Source organism: Cygnus atratus, chromosome 1, assembly GCF_013377495.2.
Source record: "Cygnus atratus isolate AKBS03 ecotype Queensland, Australia chromosome 1, CAtr_DNAZoo_HiC_assembly, whole genome shotgun sequence".
Lineage (NCBI taxonomy): Eukaryota > Metazoa > Chordata > Aves > Anseriformes > Anatidae > Cygnus > Cygnus atratus.
In genome coordinates this window covers 205,910,615-205,922,616 of record NC_066362.1, presented here as the reverse complement: position 1 = coordinate 205,922,616, position 12,002 = coordinate 205,910,615, and positions in this window count along the sequence as shown.

Here is a 12,002-nt window from a genome sequence, read left to right as displayed (position 1 = left end):
GGTTTGTGCTCTCCAGCAAGCACAGGGGCTGCAGGCTGAAATCCAGTGACCCCTTTTGGTCAGCAGCACGAGCATCTTAAGGCTTTAAACGCTGGAAAAACCATCATTGGGTGGCACTGGGGGCACTGGGCTGCGGTGAAAAGTTGCTGGGGTGTTGGAAATGAGTACCTGGGAACTTGGTGGTTCTCCAGCAGAGCATTTCTAGAGAAAATAGTCTGAATTATTTGGGGTTGGAATGATGTGAGCACTGGAGGCTATTTGAAGAACAGTAGTGTAGACTTGAATCATTTTTGGAGTATGAGACTCTTAGTTGTCAATAAATATTAGATCAGTTCCTACTTAAAATTACATACGACTTTGGCTTTGCCCAGTATTTGGCCACTTCTGATAAATCTGATTATTTCTTTATTTAATGACAAATATCTCAATATTTTTCTCAGCTTTCCATTTGTCGGTAAACTTCCCTTAGCAGTGCGGGAATTTCCTGGGATCCCATTTTCTGTAGCCACGTTTAAGTGGGCTTCGTTGTTTAAGAAACAAAAGAAAACCTCATATTGCCTAACTGGGGTGGGTAATTAGGACTTGGGTTACCAAGAAACCCTTCAGAGGGCAGCAGGGCACATCAGCCAGTCCCTCATGGACAATGTGTGGGACTTGGACTCCAAAGAGGTTTCGTCAGTCAACTGCCCAAATTACATAGCCTCCTCTCTGATGGAGCCTTTGCTAAAACTTTGATAGTTCTTAGTGGGAGAACCTGCCTAATTTACTGCTTGTTACAGCGAATGCTGTTCAGGAACTGCTGTGCCTCGTTGCAACAAGACCAGCTTTTTGCAGCTGTTGGCCAGAACCGTCCTGGATGCTCGCAGGACCCCAGGACTTTGGGACTTCACATCAATCTCTACCAGAGACCAACTGAAGGCTCTGCAAGTCTTTTTGCAGAGGCGTTTATTTGCTATTAAGGATTTATTATTTATTTCTAACACATACACAGTGCAGAACAGGCTGGTTTTCTCTACATATTAATGACAGTGAGTGTCATTGCCACCCTGTAGTTGTCTCCACTGTCCACACTGTCTCCAGCAGTGTAAGCCTTTTGAGATGGATGTTTCATGAGGCCAGGCTTTCCCAGCAGATTAATTAATCCTTAAATGTCAATAATTAATCCTTAAAATGCTATTTGGCACTGCAGCCTTTCTTCAAAGCAAAGCAAGCCAACACACAAGATGGCTTTCGGTTGCTTCAGATCTCTGCTTGCCTAATTCTCTGAGTTTGTTCGTAGGTAGATGCTTTCCCTCTTAAGTTTAGTTCACACCAGCGATCTGTCCCAGCTCCTCTTTCTTTTTCAGAAGATAAACTTCTTGCAAGTTTATCTCGTCCAACCCTGTGCTCAAAGCAGGGCCAGCTGGGGCAGGCTGCTCAGGACCACGGCCAGCTGGGTTTTGGAAATTTCCAAGGATCAAAACTTGATGACTTGCTCCAGTGATCAGTCACCCTTACGTGACATGATGGGAGGATTTCAACTGCATGATACAAAATCCACTGCTCTCAGGGCTCTGGGAAATAAAGGTAGTTGTAACTTGGAGGGATAATAACCATGAGTTTTTGGAAGTGTGAAAACGATACCAGGAAATACTTTGAAATTATACTGAGAGATGTTGGAATAATTTTTTCCTGCTGTGTGTCATGTGGAGAAGGTCTGCCTCGTCCAGAAGCAGGCTCAGGCAGTTTCTATGGGGTATGTACGTGTCCCAAGGGCTGGAAACCAGGACCTAGTTCAAGCTATGAATTTATTCAGAAATGAATTTCTCCCAGAGATACCAGAACTTATCTTTTTTTTTTTTTTGTATCTTTTTTGTTTGTTTGTTTCCTGTCAAGATTTCTTTCTTTGTTTGAACTAAATGTCACAGCGAGATGTCATAGCGAGCCGGGGCTTTTTATAGTGGAAAGCAGCAGTACCTCGACTTTCAAAGTCTCTAGCGCAGAATTAAAAGCACAGCTTTTCTGGTCAGGAAATGGCAAAGGTTTGTTTTGAAATAAGCAGTAAAAGCAGAGCCCGTAGCATAAACAGCTGCTTTGGGGTACCGTGAGGGAGGGAAGTGCCTTTTCGGACAGCGGGACTGTGTAAGGAAATAAGGATCCTGAGCCAAAAGTGAGGAGCTGCTGTTGGGATTGCCCTTCTGCTTATCCTATGACTGAAGAAGGTGCTCTTCCCGTGGTAGTTGCACCTTTGGGACCTCTTCTCCTTTTCTCAATTTTAAACCCTTCTCATGGTCCTGCAGATGGAGGATCCCACTGTGGATGATGTGAGAATCCAACACAAAGTGTCAATGAAAAGCCCCTCAGTAGCTCTTAAAATCTTTACTCTTCATACCTTGCTTCACAAGTTTTCAAAGCATGTAGGATGCATCCCCCTTCTCATCCCATCTGGCCGTTTTTCTTAATATGAGGCTGTAGTAAAGAGGTAGGAAAAATCACCTTTAAAACAGTGAGAAATTTAGCTGATTTTTTTTTTCCAAAACTGTCCATTTTGTTATTTAGTAGGAAAATAGAGCCTATGCTTTTTTTAGAGGCACTACAGTGCTGCTTTTGTAATAAGCTAAAATAGGAACATGTGAACTCATTAGGGGGGAAAGAAAAAAAAAAGACCTAAATTGTGGTCAAAATCCTTTTGGGAATGAAAAGGTTTCTGTTCAATTGTTTTTCATATGTGCTGTGTTTTCTGTTTTTTCCTTAGTTTGTTTTGGACATGAAATAGAAATACTATATTGGGTTGAGAAGAGGTTAAAAACAGCCTGAGAACAAACCACAAGAAGTAGGAAGTAGCACAAGTTTAGTGAGAACAAAGTTTTGTAGCTCTAGCGTTCCCAGAAATAGGGATATTTGTTTTCCTCTCCAGACTCTTACTCGTGCATACACCCTGCAGCCACATTTGGACTACGGTGACGCAAGGAACTAACACAGCTTTGTAGTGATCTCCTACTTTCTAGTATTCCTTAATATTGAAAAAGTGTCTGGCCAATGATTTTGGGCCTTCAGAAATGTTTTCTCAATTGCATCAATCTACAACTGGGTGCAATAGTTGTTAGTAAGCACCACGCATCTTCCTCTTTTTGTGTGAAAATACAAAATATAGATCCACGGGTGACCACAACATGGTTTTATTCTGATTTATGGCTTTTGTTCTAACCTACCATGTAAACGCACATCACGCAAGCCCATATGTATGAATTTGAGAGTGCCTCCCCTGTAAAGCAGTGATTTTGGTCAAGGTGGAGCCTGGCTAGCTTTGCCTTGAGGCCATACAAACTCATTTGGTTGCTGATACAGCTTCAGTACCTCCTGTGAATTTGTCCTGAGGGCTGGACAAGTTCTCCTGCAATAGGTGGGGTTGTGGAGACCAAAATCACAATGAAGATCTGCAAAAGTGTCTTAAGACAAAGAACTACAAAACAGAGATGGCTGAGTACAGAGAGCACGTGATAGGGCTTAATTACAAATTATTGTTATTGAGTTAGACTGATTCTAGCTAGTGCATGGATTTGGAGATCAATTTCCTGATCTGATCAGCTGCTCTACTCTGTATGTACCATGGGGCTCAGAGTTGCTTCTGTTACCATAAGTGTTGGTACAGATGCTCGATAGAACAATATTGTAGGTGAGTGTGGAAATAAAATAGGAACCTAAAGCTGAAATAAAGGGGGGCTGGGAGCCAGGCAGTTGCAGACATTGAACCTGAGGGTAAACATAACCTTGACCATTTGAATTTTCTCAAGCAAGGTACAAGAAGGCACACGGACAACTCTGACCCTGAAGCTTTATCTACCTTACAAGAGTTGAGCAGAAAAAGTGATCTGGACACTTGCTTGCCTTGTGGTGCCTGCCAAGTGGTGAGTGGGATGTGGGAAGCAATGGAGTGCAGATGCCAGCAGGACAGCTGGAGGGGAATGGTTAAAATCCCACCGGGAGAGCTGCAGCTCCTGTTAGGGTGAGACATGGTTAGTCCTGGTTTGTACTCAGATGGGCAATTTGGTGGTGGCACGCTTGTTTGCAAAGCTTACGGTGGCTCTCAAAGTAAAACAAAGATATCAAATTCCTGAGTGAGGTGAACTAAGCACTCCATTACCTCATTCCTCCTCACCTTCCACCCCTAGAAAATAAATTTTCTGAAGTTTTTAAAGCCACTGAAAATCACTTTTCCTGTCTGACAACTTTCTTAAGAGAGTGAGCTTTATTTTCTTCCTGAATCACACCCTGGTTCTTGGTTCCGGCAGAAAGGATGTTGTTTGTGTGCCTGCCAAGGGACTTCACAGTTACCTTTTCCCTTCTCTTCATTTTCTTCCTGGATGTCATGTTCATGCTGCAATGATGTCTACAGCACAGAGATTAGCAGGATGGCTGTAACGTAATGAATGGAGGTTTTCAGGTCGAATCTGCGTGAGATTCCCCTTGGAAATCACCAAGAAGTTTCGTGTACTGTTAAAATGGGTGCAGAAATGCATGAGGCCACCTCCTCACCAGAGGTCACGCAGACCTGGACTCCATGCCTCAGAGAAGAGAGGCTGCTGTGGGATGGGACTTTTGGCAGGAGTGTGCGTGGCACACTGCTTGCACAGCACAAAGCAAGACGTTGTGTTGCACATGTGCATTATCTTTGGAGGAGCGTATAAACTACTCCACAGGTAGATGAAGCCCCCCAGATGGGGCTGCTGAGAGGGAGACAGAGGAGCCATCTAAGGACCCCTTTTCTAGCCCAGGATCGGTGAACTCAGCAGGTCAATTATGAACCGAGACATGGGCTTGGGAACTGCAGGTTGTCAATCATGCCACCAAGAGGTGTGATGACACCAACTGTGCAATTACTACCGCTATCTCATGGGATGTGAGCAGACTCCTGGATGTAATGAGATTTCATGGTACAATAGCAAGGATAGAAATGGTACAAATTCCTCCAAATCTTATGGAGTCACTTGCAAGGAGCAAAACATGCCTTCTTTCTTTGCTTCACGTTTTTGTGGCTCTTTGACGGTAGTATACTGTTCTTTGTAAATGAATGAGCCCATCCTGCAAAAACATTCACCTTCCCTGGACAGCCTATTTGCTACAATGTCCTATGGCAACGTCCATTAAGTAATGACAGCTCTTTCGTTGGTTTTTGAGATCACTGGTGAGCTCTGGAAGATAAAAAGCAGTGAGGAAGTAGGGATGCACTTGAGTAGTCCAAGTTCTGTTTCTGTGGAAAATGGTGATTGTTTATTCTGGAGATGTACAATTTCTTTGTCCTGTTTTTTTCTTTTGGTTGATTTATCAAAATTCAAATGCTTGTAACTTGAGTCCTCCATTTATTATGTTCCACTCATCATGTTGTACTCATTGTTCTAGACAGTTCATCCCTCATTGTCAAGAAAATACTGAAAAAAAAAGTCAAGTGAAATGGGGCAGTCTTGTTCCTGCAATTCATGCTGTCTGGTGTGTCTTGTCGAGCAGACTTGTCTTCTGCTTCCCTTGGCCAGACACGTTGCGTATTGCAGTGCAGTAAGTAGTAACTTATGTTAACATAACACTATTGCTGCCATTGGAGTCCTGCCAAAAATATTGTTAGGTTTATTTGTCAGATTTTAATACCAAAACATAAATAATCCAACCCAAGAGGACTTAGTGTAGATACCTTCTGGTTGGCTTGGCAGGGACCCAGCGGAGCTGTGTTGTTGCAACAAGCTCCATGCTGAGCATGGTGTCTTGGCTACGGCCTTGCTCCTCCCGGTTTATGACTGTGGTGTCCTGACTCTGGTGTCACGGTGTTTCAAATTCATCCTCTCTTTCCACACACTGTTTGTTTTTGAAAAGTTTTTTTTTTTTTTTTTTTTTAATGCCTTGTTCTGATCCATCTTCATGGATGGCTCAAACCTCATGAGGTTCACCAAGGCCGAGTGCAAGGTCCTGAAGTAGGGCCAGGGCAACGCCAAGCCCAAATCCAGGATGGGCAGGGAATGGCTGGAGAGCAGTCCTGAGGAGAGGGACCTGGGGGTGGGGGGGGTGAGAAGCTGGCCCTGAGCCAGCCCCGTGTGCTGGCAGCCCCGAAAGCCAAGCGTGCCCTGGGCTGCAGCAGCAGCAGCGTGGCAGCAGGGCGAGGGAGGGGACTGTCCCCCTGGGCCCCGCTCTCGGGAGGCCCCCCCTGCAGTGCTGCGTTCAGCTCTGGGCCCAGCACAAGGACACGGAGCTGCTGGAGCGGGCCCGGAGGAGGCCGCGAGGATGCTCAGGGGCTGGAGCAGCTCTGCTGTGGGGCCAGGCTGAGAGAGCTGGGGGTGGTGGGCCTGGGGAAGAGAAGGCCCCGGGGAGGGCTGCCAGCGGCCTGCCAGGGCCTGCAGGGGGGGCAGGAAAGCTGGGGAGGGACTCTTGGTCAGGGCTGGGGGGACAGGACGAGGGGCACCGGCTGGAGCCTGGCAGGGGGGAGGCTTCGGGGAGGCTTTGGGAAGAAATTCTTCCCTCTGAGGGCGCTGAGGCCCTGGCCCAGGCTGCCCAGAGGAGCTGGGGGTGCCGCAGCCCTGGCAGTGCCCAAGGCCAGGCTGGGTGGGGCTGGGGGCAGCCTGGGCTGGGGGAGGTGTCCCTGCCCATGGCAGGGGGTTTGGAATGAGATGACCTTTAATGTCCCTTCTAACCCAAAACTATTCTGTAGTTCTGTGGTTTTCCTGACCAAAGAGGACTCACTGTGGTGAGTTCTTCAGTGATGGGACAAGATTGCAAATTGTCCATAGAATATATCTGGTAGGAATTAAAGACGGTGCAAAATGACCCAAGGAATGATTAGAAGCCGTGTTGCAGGCAAAAAAGCAGCTCTAGGGGTAAGCTGGCTGTGCCCGGCAGATCCCTGCAGGAGAACTGGGGTGAGCGCTCGTATGCTGTATAAGCAGATTTCAGACAATGACCATGGGATATTTCTGGTAGAAGGGCTTGGTTTTAGGAAGCTCGGTGTCTGGGATATCAGTGGCATCATTCCTGGGAGACTCACAAAATCTGAAGCATCAAGGCTTTTTGGATGTTTACCAAAGAATGTTCTACTTTCTTCTCACCCCGTGTTGTGGTGGAGCAGTGTAGAGGGCTGAAATAGGATCGGGTAAGGAAAAAGACTCTGGGACTTGTTTGCGTTTCTTCTCCTCTACAGCCTTGTATTAGCACACAGTTTTATTTTCCATTACTATTTAGGTGATACCACTCTCTTCTGAATTACATAGGATGCTGCTAGCTTGTGTTAAGATGAAAGCAAAGAGTCCATGAGATTTCTGACGTCCATGACAGTGAGGAGCTCAGGGCCGTGTGTAGTATGAATGGGATAAACTGCAAAACTAAAGGCTAGTGTTAGTTTGGATTGTCATGGGCTTCTGTGACATTGCTTCAAGCTCTGCTTTCTTTTAGATTCAGCTACTGAGCATTTATCATTTCATTGAAAATAAAATTGTTTTGTCAAAATAATAGAACTTGATTATAATGGAGGAGGAGGAAGGTTGCTACTTGGGAAAGACTGACTCTAATTGGATGCTTCAATTCTGAAACATGAGCACATAATATTATGGTTTTTTTTTTGTTTGTTTGTTTGTTTTTTTATGGCCTTGTATTTGGATACTGAAGGGCTGCGTTTGCAGATGACTTACGTGAGTTTTGTCTTAAACGTATGATTTTGGGGGAAGGATGGCCCTAAGAGCATATACTTATTGACGTAAAAGACAAATCAAAGGCTCAGTTGTCTCTCTCAGATGCCACCTGCATGAAGCCCTGTAGGAATGAAGCCAGGTTTGTCCAGCCATGCTGTGAGCTCTCTCCTGTTTTGCAGGAGCATAAACAACCCTATGCAGATGTTTCACATCGAACTCAAACCAGAACAGCGCAAGCTGTTTACAGTGGGATGCAGAGTTTCCTGCAAAGAACAATAATATTTAATCACTCTTTTATTTTGCAGTTTGAGCTTGGTAGCATGCTGGTCTCCTTCATGATCACTTGACAAAGGAAATGGCTCTAAAACGAAACAAAACAAATTACTACCAGAAAAACCCCAAATCCTCTACTCTGGTCATGCCATGTACCATGGCATTATGGACATGAATTCTTCACTTCTTTCCCAGACTCAGCTGGAAGAGAAGTGATGCTTTTTACCAATCTGCATTTAGTTTCTTATTCTTCTGTTCATTCTTTGACATTTGAAGTGATGTCTAAGAGTGAACGAAAGGTGCAGGCCCAGTTTAGTTCTTTACATGTTTTCTGCAACTCTTAATGGGTGACATTATATAAGCAATTTACATAAGAATAGAAAAGCTATTATTTGAAGAGAAGCATCTTGAACAGAATGTTCTCAGAAGTCCAGAACTGAAGAAACTGTGATGGATTAAAATATTTGTGGGAAATCCTCCGTTATTTGTCCTTATGAGAAGGAGGAAGGATAGCTGTTTCCTGTAATGGAATAATGTGCTTATGTTAACCACTGAAGGCTGTGTGGAAAACACGTGTAAGAGAAACAAATGAGGGTTGGAGAGAATGAGAGCAGTAATTTATTCTCTGAAATCATAATTAAATTTTGTCTCTGTACAGCCATCATGCAAGTAAACTTTTCTTAGGATGGCAGCTGTCCTGGAGAACATCATGGGATTTTCTTTGAGAAATGGAACTGAGCAAAGGTGGTATTTCTGGATATGTCTGATGCATTTTCTGTTACGTTCTAATGGTCTCTAGGGACAGGTGGTGGAAACTGTAATGGAGACTCCTGGAAAGGGCAAAACTGGAGCATCCATCAGGGTCCCAAACACAAACTTGCTGTGAGTCACGGAGCTGACATGGTTGGTGCCTTGGTGTTCATTACATTTCCAGGGCTGCAACCCAGCTTCCATTTCAAAAACCTCACGGAAGAGAAAATTAACAGCTCCTAGTTCTGGAGCAGCAGAGATGAGCACAAACCTGGAGTGGAGGAAGATAAATTCTGATCTGTGCAGAGATAACCTCTCTCCTGGACTCTGCTCATCCAGGTGGACTTTCATATTAGAGCCTCTGAGCAAGAAAGCTGTTTGTTGAAGCAAGGAAGACCATGTTGGATCCAAATGACTAGGAAACCATCCAGCACTGAGTGATTTTACGAGTACTGAGTACTAAACAACCAGTCTAAAAACCACAAGGGAGTGCTTCTGCACTGGGCAAGATGCATTGCCATCACCACGCTGTTCAGATGGTGGAAGGGACAGCTTGGAAACCTGCAGTCTCCATGTCAGAAAGGATGCAAAAGTCCCTTTTATGCAGACTTTGGAAAAAAAAAGGTCCATGGTTGTCCATAATCCCTTATCAGGACCCATCGCTTTCATGAGCTGACCCAACAGTGCTGTGCAAAGTGAGTTTTGCTCCAGTGTGTGGGCATAGATGGGAATGACACACATGTAATTTTTACCAGTGGAAAACTTCTATAATAATAAGGTGATTTGCACGTGTGTGAGAGAGAAATCTCTGTTCCTTCTCTCTTAGTGTTTTTCTTGTCCTCAGGCCTCTCTTCTCAAATAAACACCAGCAGGTTGCTGACCAGCTTCCCTCCTTTGGGGGGAGCACGCCTTTGTGGTGAAAATGCTGAACTGGGGTTCTCATCATCTGGGTTAGAGAGTCTCTATGACCCCAGGGAAATAAATCACTTGTTCTGCTCTTTGCCTTGGCTCAAATAAAAAAAGAAATAGAAAAATGCATCTTCTGGAGTCTTCCTTCTGGTCCCCAGTCTTCTTCATGTAATTAATCAACTGCTGTGTCTTTCCTTGGGCTAGTTTGCCATCCTGAGCTGCCGATCTCGCTGCTCATCTGGTGTCCTTGTTCAGCAGCTTCCCTGCAGGGCCCTGCAACTTCTTTCCTTAATTGGCAACTTTTAATTGACAACTCATCACTTTCTTCCCGCCTGCTTTCTCTCTTCCCTGCAACATCCCCGGGTGGTGTCTGAACTATATAAATAGTTCATATATATAAATAAAATATTTAAGTTCATATATATAAATAAAACACAACCGTTGTCCTCATCCAGGGCTCTCCCCTTGTTATCTGCTCCCCAGAGGAAGCCTGTGCCATCAGTGACCAGCAGTGCTCATTTTCAGCCTTATTTTGCTATTATAGATACGTGATCTTTATTACCTAAAATCGTTACAGATATATCATCTTTATTACTTAATATGGTTATAGATATATCATCTTTACTATCTAATTCCAGGCCAAGATGATGAGTCAGGCTGCAGAGAACTACGCACCCTTGATCAACGATATCTTAGGGGCTGCCAAAATGAACTGCCTAAGCTAGGTGGGTAAATTCTGGGCTGTAGCATCCAACTCACCTTCTCCACTGCTGGTTTCAGCTGTGAAGATAGCTCTGCGTGCCATAAATGTTATGGTTTGTGGACTGCATAGCTGACCCGGTGAAAGATATTGTTTCTTCCAGAAAGAACCTGTACCCTATGCATCCTTAGAGGTCATGGCTGTAACTATACAAGTATTAACATGTGATGTCCGAGGCTGGTTAGGTTTTTGTGGTTCTGATAGGAGATAAAGTGGTTTTCAGGGCTGAATTAAGAGCATTTGGCTGGGTTCAAATGGTGTGTACGTCGATCAGCCCACGCTGATGGCAACAGAGCTACACTACTAGTTCATACCTGCTTAGAAGCCTCAGTTCTGATGAATTAGATGCTGATATTCATTTTTCAAATGTGAGGAAAATTACTTGTTGCCTTAAATTTTATTGTGCATGTGTATACTCTGTAGGATAATCTGGACTTTTCAAGAAGCCAGAAGCTAGGTATGCAGTGCTTAGAATCACAGAATCATTCAGGTTGTAAAAGACCTTTAAGATCATCTGGTCCAACCTTTAACCTAGTCCTAAAGTCCACCACTAACCCATGCTAGTAAGTTCTACACGTTTCTTGAAGACCTCGAGGGCTGGTGACTCAACCACTTCCTTGGGTAGCCTGTTCCAGTGCTGCACAACCCTTACGGTAAAGAAATTTCTCCTAATATCCAACCTAAACTTTGAGTAACATACTTGTGGTGTACACATCAGCTGGTGGTTGGTTAAGTGTGCTGCTTTCTGAAAGCAGATGACAGCACGTCCTTTCTTCTCCTCTGGAACCACCGTGGTTTGTGCAGGTCGGCAATGGATGACGCTGAGGTGCTCTGGGAGCTTTTGCAGCAGTTGTGCTTTGTTAGCTGCCAGTAGCATTCATTTTCCTTCCTCCTGGCCTCAGCATCAAGGCCATGCTTACAAATGCAGCAGGTCAGCCAGAGTCATTCTGCTGAGCCACTTCACTTTGGGTGGAATATGAGAATGTTAACAACAGCCACACGTTGTAACTTAAGTTTACAAGGGAACAGCAATCTAGGTGTTGACTTTGTACACAAGACACAGCAGCTGGTGCTGTGTGTCCTGCCAAACCTTCTACTGCTAGTGACTGGGAAACTGCTGACTGTGTTTGCAGTGAGGTAGTTTTTAGAGCTCAAGGGCGATTTAATAGGGGGACGATGTTAAAAGTTGTCTTTCCCCCTATTGCCAAATGATCTTCTCACCATGTAGGAGGTCTGGAGGTACCACTTTGGGGACTATAACAGTACTGAAGGTCACCCTGCGTTCTTCTTAGATTTCAAAAACCACTTCTAACTTTTCTGCCTCATTCCCTACCGTCCTGGCTTTTGGCAGTACACACGTTCCCAACAGCCTCACTTCACTATCTACAACTCTCCCAATAAGCCAGACAGGGTCAGAATCCTGAGCATGGTCCAGTGATTGCCCAGACCTGATGTGTTAGCACAGCAGTTGCCATCAGAACAAAACGTGAGGTATCTATTCACAAACTTAAGGTTCAGAGGAAATTCCTCCTGGGTGGAAGCAATGAAGGAAAAAAAAAAAAAAAAACAAAAAACCCACCACCCAAACAAAACAAAAAACACCCAAACATACAAAAAAAAAAAAAAAAGCAAACCCTTGCTCAAATGTAGTTGTGAATAATAAT